The following is an 11,543-nucleotide window of genomic DNA, read 5'->3' on the forward strand; positions in this document are numbered from 1 at the left end:
ACATGTACAGCAATTTAAGGGGAGACACTGCAGGCAAAAACACAATTTTTTCATGCACCTGTCAATTTTGAGATTTTGGGCTTTTGGGCTTTGTGGCTTTTCATAAAGTGTTGATAAAGACTAGTGGAAAGAAACATCCAAAAGACACTGTTAAGTGCTTATTTTATAGCACTTTATCTATTTGTGTCAATAGATTTCAATAACAATAAATATTTTTAAAGGCCGTTTTCTCAAAATGAGTTTTTTTCTCCTACACTGAGCCATAAGTCTCCACTTCAGTAGCACTTACACACACCAAACTTCACATTTTTATTCCTGTCAATATTCTGAAGTTTTTTACAGAGGGATTTGTTCATATATAATTTGCTTGATTATATACAACATTTTATTCCCCCCCAAAATGTGAAAATATATTGTTTTATGGCTGTTCAAAGATTTTTCTGAATTATGGAGTCACAAAAAGAGATACCCAAAATTCCCTCTGTAAAAACATTTGATTCTAATATGTCAAAAAAATTAAACGAGAATTTTGAAACTGACTTCATCCAGTGTTCAGATTTTTGTAAATGTATGCATATAAGCGCATATTTCATTAAATAATGCCTCATTTGCTCATTTGATAACTATTAGTTAATATTTTTACCCTATTCACCTGCAGTGTCTCGCCAAAATAAACAATAAACAACAGCAAAATAAACCAGTTTTGTTACTGTTAACTAAAATCAATTAAAAAGCTGAAATAAAATAAAATATAAAGAGCTAGTAGAATAATTTTATATTTACATTGCCAAAGGCAATGTAACTTGAAAACTTGAAAAAAACTTTTGAAAACTTGAAAAAAAATGTTTACAATGTAACAGTGAAATTCACCTGCATCACATTTATGGTCAGTTTGATTTATTTATGCATAATTTAAATTTCATTAAGCAAAAAAAACAAAACAAGTAGAGTGAGTCATTAGGTTCTGTCTGCTTGAAGTCCACGTTATATCAGTGTCTCTTATTATGTCCGTCTTTTCCCCACTTGCTCAGTCTCTCTGCATTTCTGTTTGCTCACACACACATGTACACGTTTTCTCTACCCTTTTGTTTTCGTCCACGTGTATGTCCACTCGTCCACAGGATTGAACATGCGTCCAAACATACAAATGCAAACAGGTCTGTGTGGCGTGTTATGATTGCTCTCCGAGCAGATGGTCTCAGAGCCGTCTGTACGATCTGTACTAACAGTCTGTTCTTACTGCGAAGCCCCTCACTTCTTTCTCTCTCACATACACACCCGTTTGGGTTATCAAATGTTGTTTGGCTTGTGTGATTACGGTTGGTAAGCGGCAGGCTGTTGTGTAATTTTGTCTAATGTCACAGCGCTGTGGGATGACAGAGGAATTCTGTCTTTCTCGCAGGGTGAGAAACAAGCTAAATATTTCAGCTGTCATATTTACACTCTGTCAAAGACGCTGAAGTTTTCTTTTTTGGGGCTTATCCACAAATTTACAAGCTTCAGAAATTAAAATGAGTGAATATCAACACTTCTAACTATCTTACTGTTATAGTAAGTCACAGAATACACCCGCTCACGAATAGGGGCCGTATGTTGTGTAGGTTGAGGTGTGATTAAAGTCCGGGAGACACAGCATGAAATTCCACCCTTTACCGCAGGGAGAAAAACACATGAGACCTATCAATGGCAACAAATCTTCTCACTTGAAGAAAGCACCCACATCTCCAGCTAAAAACCCTTAACAGATAATCTTCATCTAAACAAGATGCGTGAAATGCTACAATTCTTTTCCGATCTAAAAATTCTAAATAATCATTTACTCTCTTGTATGACTTTCTTTATTCTGCAGAACTCAAAAAGTATGTCGTTTCGAAAAGGCCTCAATGTTTTTTGTGCATACATTGAAAAGGGTGTCCAGTAAAGTAGGGCTGCACAGTTAGAGGAAAAAAACTAATTGAGATTTTTCCAATACAAATTGCAATTGAAATGGGATGTAAAAAAAAAAGTTCTAGCTTGCTCTGCCAAACTTTTGCGATTATATATCAATATGGCAAAATAATAATAATTTATTACTAAATAAAACATTTATAAAAACAAAATAAATATTACTATTGTAATATTGCACTATAAAATAGAAAGGAATGATAATTTTAATGTAAAGTATATTGTAACGTTACAATGCAAATATTTATATTTGTCTATTTAGGTACTGTATATCTATTATTGAACTTTTATTTTAATGGGAGACAGCAGGGAACTCTTAAAGCTTCTCTTCTATTGATAAGTGCTTCTCATTACAAGTATGGGAAGATGGTTGGCACTGATTGTGTTTCGCACCCTTTGCGATATCGCAAATTCAGTTTATTTCAATTAATTTTGCAGTCTTACGCTCTTAAAAATACAGGTGCTTCACGATGCCATAGAAGAACCTTTTTGTCTAAATGGCTCCATAAAGAACCTTTAACATCTGAAGAACCTTTCTGTTTCACTAAAAGGTTCTTTGTGGCGAAAGAAGGTTCTTCAGATTATAAAAAGGTAAGAAAGAGATGGTCCTTTAAAGAACCTTTGACTGAATGGTTCTTCAAAAATGGTTCTTCTATGGAATCCCTGCGAAGAACCTTTTAAGCACCTTTATTTTTAAGAGTGTACAAGAAAGTCATAATGATTTGGAACATCGTGAAGGTGAGAGATCACAGAATGTTCATTTTTGGGTGAACTATCCCTTTAAGGAAGAAATGTTAGCATTTATGATTATGTGAACTTGGATGGGGATTATTCATGATTCATATGAATGATCATTTAGGAATAATTCACCCAAAAATAACAAATCAGTCATAATTTACTCCTCCACATGTCATTCCAAACTTTTGTTTGACTGATTTTCTTTCATGCAACACAAAAGAAGATATGCATAATGACCAAGACTAACCCCAGAAAGTACAAGACAGCACCATACAAATAGTTGTGCCTATATTCTAAAACTTCTGAAGCCATTTGATAGCTATGTGTGAAAGAGACTGATATTTACTGCAAGTTATTCACTGAATATGCACAATTTAAACAAATAAATAAAATAAAAGAAGCTGGAAAACAAATAAGATAAAAAGGAAAAGAAAAGAGGTGCTTTCAATACCCCAGGCAAAATTTCTTTAGTGTTTTACAAGATAAAGAAAATCATTCTGCATGATAAAACAATAAATGAATAAATGATCTGAGCATTTTCATTTTTGGGTGAGCTATCCCTTTAAGTCTCATTGCCAGTTATGTAGAAGTAACAAACTGTCACAAATCTGTCCTCATCTGGTTTGTCATGGCTACACAAACAAGCGCTACTTTGCAGCCAAATCCAATTTGTGGCCAGAATGATGCAGCAACTAAATCAACATTGATTCAGCAAAATCAATTACAGGTCCTTTTCAGATTCGAGTTGAAAGCTCATACCATATAAGCGTTCAACTCAAATCTTTTCTACAGCGCAGTGCTGTTGTGTTCGTGACCACCTGTGACGGCAGCCGTCTGATGATTGTTATTTCCTGTTGCCAGGTAATGCCGACCGCTCGCTGTGTATCCTGACCTTTACGCTGGAACCAGGATTTATGGAACGGATGTGAAATATATCTGTATATATATAAGGCAGCGAATTTGTGAGTGCTGAAAAACAATGCACAAACCCTTGACTACTGCAACAAACCCTGCTCTTATTCTTTTGATAGCCATAAAATTGGTACAGCTTTCCTAGAGCCATTTTTATGGTTTCTTGGTGCTCGGTTCCTGCCCTTGTGACCCGCTGGAATATTGTGACTTTGCAATATATGTGGTTCCTTGTAAGTTGCTGTGGTAAGAAGCAGCAAAATAAATGGAAATGGAAATGTGCAGACTTACAGCGGAAGACTTCCATCAGAAGTCATCATCAGCATTCTGCTCCTCCTGAATGCATCTTTCTCTCTCTCTCGCTCTCTTATGTTTTCTAAATCTTTTGTGTTTCCTTTTCCTATTCTTTTGTGTTGCTAGAGATAATTCAAGGGTAGGTTAACATGTTTGTACACACACACACACACACACACACACACACACAAAGGTTAAAGATGTGATAAAATTATGTATTGACTGTCGGTACACACACACACACACACACACACACACACACACACAGGATGACGTATAGTGTTTGAGAGCATGTTCTAACCATAAATAGAATTCTGAATTAAAGAACTCAGTCCATTTTAATTGATTCATTCTATGCCTCACAGAAAGCTGGAATGACTGGTATTTACTGAAGTGGAATTTCAAGAAATTCAGCACAGTAATTAAACAGAGGAATTTCATTAGTCTAACACACACACACACACACACACACACAAAACAATACATTAATCATGCTACATAATAAATTTAATATGGTTTTTTTATTTCAATGTCCAACCACACTGTAAAAAATAAAATAGTTGAGAAAACATAAAAAAAATAAGGCAACTTGATGCAGTAAGACTTATGAGTTCTCTCAACAACAGTTTTTTAGTTCTTCTCAGTACAGATACTTTGTTCAGCCAATGTAAATTTGTTTGTTCATGCAATGCTGATTGTCTTATTTTGCTAATAGAAAATTCTTGTCACAGCAAATGAAACAACAATTAACGTCATTGAGGTAATACATTTTCTGGATGAAAAAACAATGTGTAAAAAGGCACTAAATTATTGATTTTATGTTTATTTACGAATGACAAACCTTATGGATAACTTAGTATAATATGTAGACAACACTGTCTTTGTTTGTTAATCAACTTTCAAGACTAAGATAACCAGGAAATAGATATAAGTGGCTGAACACATACTCTAGGCCTCAAAACTAGACACACAAACCTCAAGAACGGTGACAATCAACAAATGTTCAAAAGATGAGCTCTTTAAATCACAGTACAACAAATAACTAACAATAATGACAAAACAACAACAAAAACGTTTAAATGAAGTCAGCAAACAGCAAAAACAATAATCCTATAATAGCAACTGCATAATTTATTCATGCTGCAATGCATGCTGGGAACTCACAAAGCCTTAACATTTCAACAATATGAAATTCTTTGTTCAGACAACTGTGTTTGACTAGTTGGGACAACATTTGGGGTAATTCAAGAAAACTGCATTTGTTTAATATTTAAGACTCAAAAGGTTTTGTAAACTGGAAACTGTGCAGCTGCATTTTTTACAGTGATATAAATATTATTGGTCCATGAAATGTGCTGTTTGACTATATAAATATACACTATTGTTCAAATCACCAAGGCTGCATTTATCAAAAATATGTGTAAAAACAGTAATATTGCGAAGTATTACTACAATTTAAAATACCTGTTTTCTGTTTGAATATATTGTTAAATGTAATTAATTTCTCTAATGGAAATGCTGAATTTTCATCAGAAAATATTTCTTGTTATTATCAATGTTCTATGTATTATCAATTATAAAAAGAGTTGAAAACAGTGCCGCTTATTATTTTTGTGGCAACCGTGATACTTTTTTTTTCAGCATTCTTAGATACATAGAAATTTCAAAAGAACAGCATTTTACTTTTTAATATTCATTTGGTTAAAAAAAGAACATAATTTATTGAAATATAAATCTTCTGTAACATTATAAATGCCTTTACTGTCACTTTTGAATTCAATATAGTCTTGCTAAATAAAAGTATTCATTTTGTTTTTTATTTATTTTTATTCATTTTTGTAAAAAAAACAACAACAACAACAACAAAAAACTTCTTAACCCAAACTAATGGACCGCTGATTTTTAAATAGTAGACATTTTGTGTTGCTTTATTGTTAAATTAAAGAAAATGAAGTCAAATTAAATTGTAAAGTTGTAGTTGTTTTTACTAAAGAAATACATATATTCTTTTGAGGAAAAATGTGTTCTTGCATATCAAGAAATACATAATGAATTAAAATGGATAAGTACGATGTTAAATTGTAGTAATGTTTTCTAATATTTCACAATACCACTGAATTTTGCTAATAGAAAATTCTTGTCACAGCAAATGAAACAACAATTAACGTCATTGAGGTAATACATTTTCTGGATGAAAAAACAATGTGTAAAAAGGCACTAAATTATTGATTTTATGTTTATTTACGAATGACAAACCTTATGGATAACTTAGTATAATATGTAGACAACACTGTCTTTGTTTGTTAATCAACTTTCAAGACTAAGATAACCAGGAAATAGATATAAGTGGCTGAACACATACTCTAGGCCTCAAAACTAGACACACAAACCTCAAGAACGGTGACAATCAACAAATGTTCAAAAGATGAGCTCTTTAAATCACAGTACAACAAATAACTAACAATAATGACAAAACAACAACAAAAACGTTTAAATGAAGTCAGCAAACAGCAAAAACAATAATCCTATAATAGCAACTGCATAATTTATTCATGCTGCAATGCATGCTGGGAACTCACAAAGCCTTAACATTTCAACAATATGAAATTCTTTGTTCAGACAACTGTGTTTGACTAGTTGGGACAACATTTGGGGTAATTCAAGAAAACTGCATTTGTTTAATATTTAAGACTCAAAAGGTTTTGTAAACTGGAAACTGTGCAGCTGCATTTTTTACAGTGATATAAATATTATTGGTCCATGAAATGTGCTGTTTGACTATATAAATATACACTATTGTTCAAATCACCAAGGCTGCATTTATCAAAAATATGTGTAAAAACAGTAATATTGCGAAGTATTACTACAATTTAAAATACCTGTTTTCTGTTTGAATATATTGTTAAATGTAATTAATTTCTCTAATGGAAATGCTGAATTTTCATCAGAAAATATTTCTTGTTATTATCAATGTTCTATGTATTATCAATTATAAAAAGAGTTGAAAACAGTGCCGCTTATTATTTTTGTGGCAACCGTGATACTTTTTTTTTCAGCATTCTTAGATACATAGAAATTTCAAAAGAACAGCATTTTACTTTTTAATATTCATTTGGTTAAAAAAAGAACATAATTTATTGAAATATAAATCTTCTGTAACATTATAAATGCCTTTACTGTCACTTTTGAATTCAATATAGTCTTGCTAAATAAAAGTATTCATTTTGTTTTTTATTTATTTTTATTCATTTTTGTAAAAACAACAACAACAACAACAACAAAAAACTTCTTAACCCAAACTAATGGACCGCTGATTTTTAAATAGTAGACATTTTGTGTTGCTTTATTGTTAAATTAAAGAAAATGAAGTCAAATTAAATTGTAAAGTTGTAGTTGTTTTTACTAAAGAAATACATATATTCTTTTGAGGAAAAATGTGTTCTTGCATATCAAGAAATACATAATGAATTAAAATGGATAAGTACGATGTTAAATTGTAGTAATGTTTTCTAATATTTCACAATACCACTGAATTGATCAAATAAATGCAGCCTTGGTGAGCACGAGAGACTTCTTTCAGAATCATTAAAAAATCTTATTGACGCCAATCTTTAGAATGGTAGTGTATGCTGATTTTATACATTAGTGTTTATCCATTGCTTATGACTTGCGTGTGTACACTTTCTAATATTCAGCGAGTTAAAGGTGTGACAACTAGCCTCGGTATTCCTTTTCCCACAGTGCTGCAGTTAAATCGGGCCAATGACAAACCGCTTTTCAGATTAATTTACTCGTTAGAACAGCACTTCAGAGAGGAGTGTCAGCTCATCAAACGAAGAAGAGAAGTGGGAATCACTTTCAGTTAATTTTCCTTCTCTTTTTTTCCTTCCACCTCTTCCTCCCTGTTTTCCTTTTCTGCCGGTGAGGTCATAATGGCAGTGTTTCCTCTAGAGTCGTGTCATCACAGCAGGTCTAACTCTCTTTCGTTCACACATTACCTCCATTCGTCCATCCATCCATCTTCCTCCTTCACTTGCAATAATTTCACTCATTCATCTCTTTTCAGTCTCTCAATCTGTGTGTCTCTCTCTCTCTAATTCACTCAACAGAGAGAAAGGGAGAGTTCTTGCTGATGCTTCAAGAACACTCTTGATCTTTTTCCCTCCAATTCTTTTTGGCTCTTCCCTTTTTTATGCTCTGTCCTTTCATTTGCCCTTATCATCTTGTTTTTTTTCTTCTTAACATGCTTTAACCCCAATTCCCTCTCTCTCCCATTCTATAGTTGTTCTTTATGCTAAGCTGAGCATATTTAAGTAGAGTGAGTTAATAGTCTGTGACTCTGGGGTTTAGATTTGGTAATATAAGCTCCAAGGATGACTGAGAAAAGAGGATGAGTCTTTTAAAGAGACAGAGACTTACACAGATTCTGCAGGCAGAACCAGGACTGTGCACCGTTCAGAAGTGAACTGAAAACGTCTTTAAATTCCTGAAATTGAATGAAACTGGCAAGCAGGATGAGAGTTGTAACTTGAATTTAAGGAAGTACAGTAGAACTGAAGTGAATTCTAAATATGGGCTGTTTCCATTTAAACAAAACATTTCAGCAGCCATTACTTACAGTTTCAAAACCTTAAGAAATCATACTGTTTTGGTGCTCATGAAACATTTCTTATTCTTCTCGATGTTCAAAATAATAGTGCTGCCTAACAATTCAGAAGTTCAAAAGTACAGCATTTATTTGAAATGGAAATCCTATCTCACCTTCTAAGTGTCTGTACTGTCTCTTTTGATCAATCAAATGCATTGTTGAATAAAAGTATTCATTTCTTTTCATACATTGCTTTGACATTACTGCAGTGTAGTGCAAGCCTACGCAAGCATAAGGCTACGAATTATTAACCAACACAAAGTTTTCATAAGATCTGTAATATCACATTCTATTTCACTTCTTATAGAGCCGCTCTGATTAGAGTTTTTATAACAGCGCATGATCAGCACTATATCTGCTCCGTTAAACAGGTCTTTCTGACCTCGCTCACCCATGAGATTGTTCCAGTCATTAGGGTAATTAAACTGGTTACTATACCTTTGTGAGAAGCTGGTCTTTGCATACAAAGTGAGGGTTTTTATCAAGCTTCAGTTTGTGAAAAAGTGTTAAGGAAATTCTTTTTGTTCTCACACCATGTCTGCATTGTAAGAAACACTCTTGTTAGCTGCTCGCTTGCAGTACATGCCCTGAATTCCAATTTGCATGCTAGGTTATCCACAAATAAAATGTGAGATAAGAATTTGTGCATCCCATATCATAGCACACAGAAAAAAAAAATTAAAAGAGTGCATATGCACATGGTATTTTGGCTAATAGGCCAGTGGACTCAGTGGTCATTTTAGCAGCTGCCCCAGGTAGTGATATTCTAGTCATGCCAGTACTAAGTGAATATATAACAGTTCACTTTCAGCTTCTCCAGCAGAGAAATGTTGTTCTTTAAATGTAAGCCCCTAAAATGTGCTTTGCATGGATTTTCACATAATTAATTTAGTTAGTGTCAAACATTTAAGCAAACAGTATGCCACAAGAGGTTCTTTGAAGATTTAATTTTATGATCTTATTATACTTTACCATAACTGGTGAAATATGTATTTTTAGTAGTGGCATCAAGTTTTAGAAAGTGGACTGCTGACATCAAGAGAAGTCACCTTTATTTATATAGCACTTCATACAATACATGTTATTTCAAAGCAGTCACTGTATGAAGACTGGGCTTATGAATATTAATTAGCTTGCAGTGACATTACTTGGTATTCCTTCTAGAATTCTTTAATGTTAACAAATTAATATTCATGAGCCATAAAATTTTCATGCTGACTTGTCATTGAGATACAATATCCAGTGAGTTTTTTTTTTTTACATTTAATTACACATTTTTACTTTAAATAAAATGTAATTAACCCAGAGAGTGGGTAAATGGACGAAAGTTTGTTTTTAAGCATCAAAACAATAATAGTTTAATACAGTTATATTTTTCTCTCTCTCTCTCGATACATTAGAATGTGTCTTGTTAACAGTAAATGTAAAATTTGTAAAGTATTAAATATGATTTTCTTCAATATGTCTACAGTTTTTTGGCTCAAATCTGTCACAATGTAATTCTAAATACATACATTTAAAAAAAAAAAAGTTTAATGACAAAAAATTTTCAGTTATTTAAAAAAATTCAATTCTTTTATCTGTCATCCACTATATTATTATTTATGTGTTTATTATGTTTAATTAAAGGCTAGATTTTTGTGAATATTTTGAATGACAGCCCAAGAGGATAAACCCCAAAGACATTTTCCATGGCCTGTTTTGCTGATATTTACAGAGGTTATATGTATAAGTATATTAGCATGCATCAGAAATGTGCTTTTGATGTTAGCCAGCACATTTTAAAATCAGACGAAGGGGAAGTGGCACCCCTGACTTTTAACGCATAAGTAGTGCCAATTGGGACGCAGCCACTGTGTTACTTTCTGTCTCTCATACAAAACCACACACACACACACACACACACACACACACACACACCACGTGGCTGCTCTCTGCTAACAGCTGTTTACAGATTTTTACAGTCAGATTTTTAGACAAAAAGAGAGAGAGAGGAAATGCAAAAAAGTTACCGTGTCCCACTCAAGTGGCTGCGCTCCAGCGACTCTGAAACACCTGTCATAATGAGGGCCACGCTGGACACGCTCCATTGATCTGTGAGCCAGCGTGTGTGTGTGTCAGTGTGTGTCTGTGTGGCATGTGTGTTAATGTGTATTTTGCCTTCCATTTGGACAGAGATCAGTTTCACCTGCAATGGCGCGGAACAACACAAACACATAAACAGTAAACAGCAAACACAGTGCAGGTGTGGCCAAACATCTGCTCGGGTTACTGTGGTTACAGACTTAATACAGGGGCGCTGGCAGTTAAATACAGCTTTTGGCTGGCTACTCGTGTGTGTGTGTGTGTGTGTGTGTGTGTGTGTGTGTGTGTTGTAAGAATCAGTTAATATGAGCTAATGTTCATCACATTTAAAACCACAAATGATCAGAGTGTTTTCTGTCTTTCATGTGTGTTTCTCAATGTTACCACAGTAATGGGGCCTGCTTACTTAAGAGGCTCTTCTTTTACCCTGAATGAATCCATCTATCCTCTTTTCTCCTTCTTTAAATTACTCATCTTTATTTCACAGAATAGCTCCTATCTTTCTGCCCGCCGCCTTGGGAATTCTCTCCATTTTTGCGATGATTTCTTTTACTAGAGAGGTTTTTCTTTTCTCTAGTCTTGTCTCTGTCTTTCTCTCTCACCTGCACAGAAACTCTTCCACAAAATACCTCAATCTGTGTGTCCTTCCTTTTAATGGCCCCCGCAACCCCCGCCCTATTCTTCTCCTTCCACCGTTTCTCGTCCTCTCTGATCCCTTCTGTCAGCTGAACTCTTTCATCTGTCCTTTGCCTTTATCTGTACCCCACTCGTCTGTCTGAAGGAGGGATGGAGGGTTCCCCTCTTTCATTTGAGTTAGAGATGTGCTGTTTTATGTTAACGTGCCCAGACTGATGCAGATAGAATCTGACAGTCTCTCTTTCTCTCTCTCTCTCTCTCTCTCTCTCTCTCTCTCTCTCTCTCTCTC

The sequence above is a fragment of the Sinocyclocheilus anshuiensis genome, unplaced genomic scaffold (assembly GCF_001515605.1).
Source record: "Sinocyclocheilus anshuiensis isolate Anshui unplaced genomic scaffold, SAMN03320099.WGS_v1.1 scaffold681, whole genome shotgun sequence".
NCBI lineage: Eukaryota > Metazoa > Chordata > Actinopteri > Cypriniformes > Cyprinidae > Sinocyclocheilus > Sinocyclocheilus anshuiensis.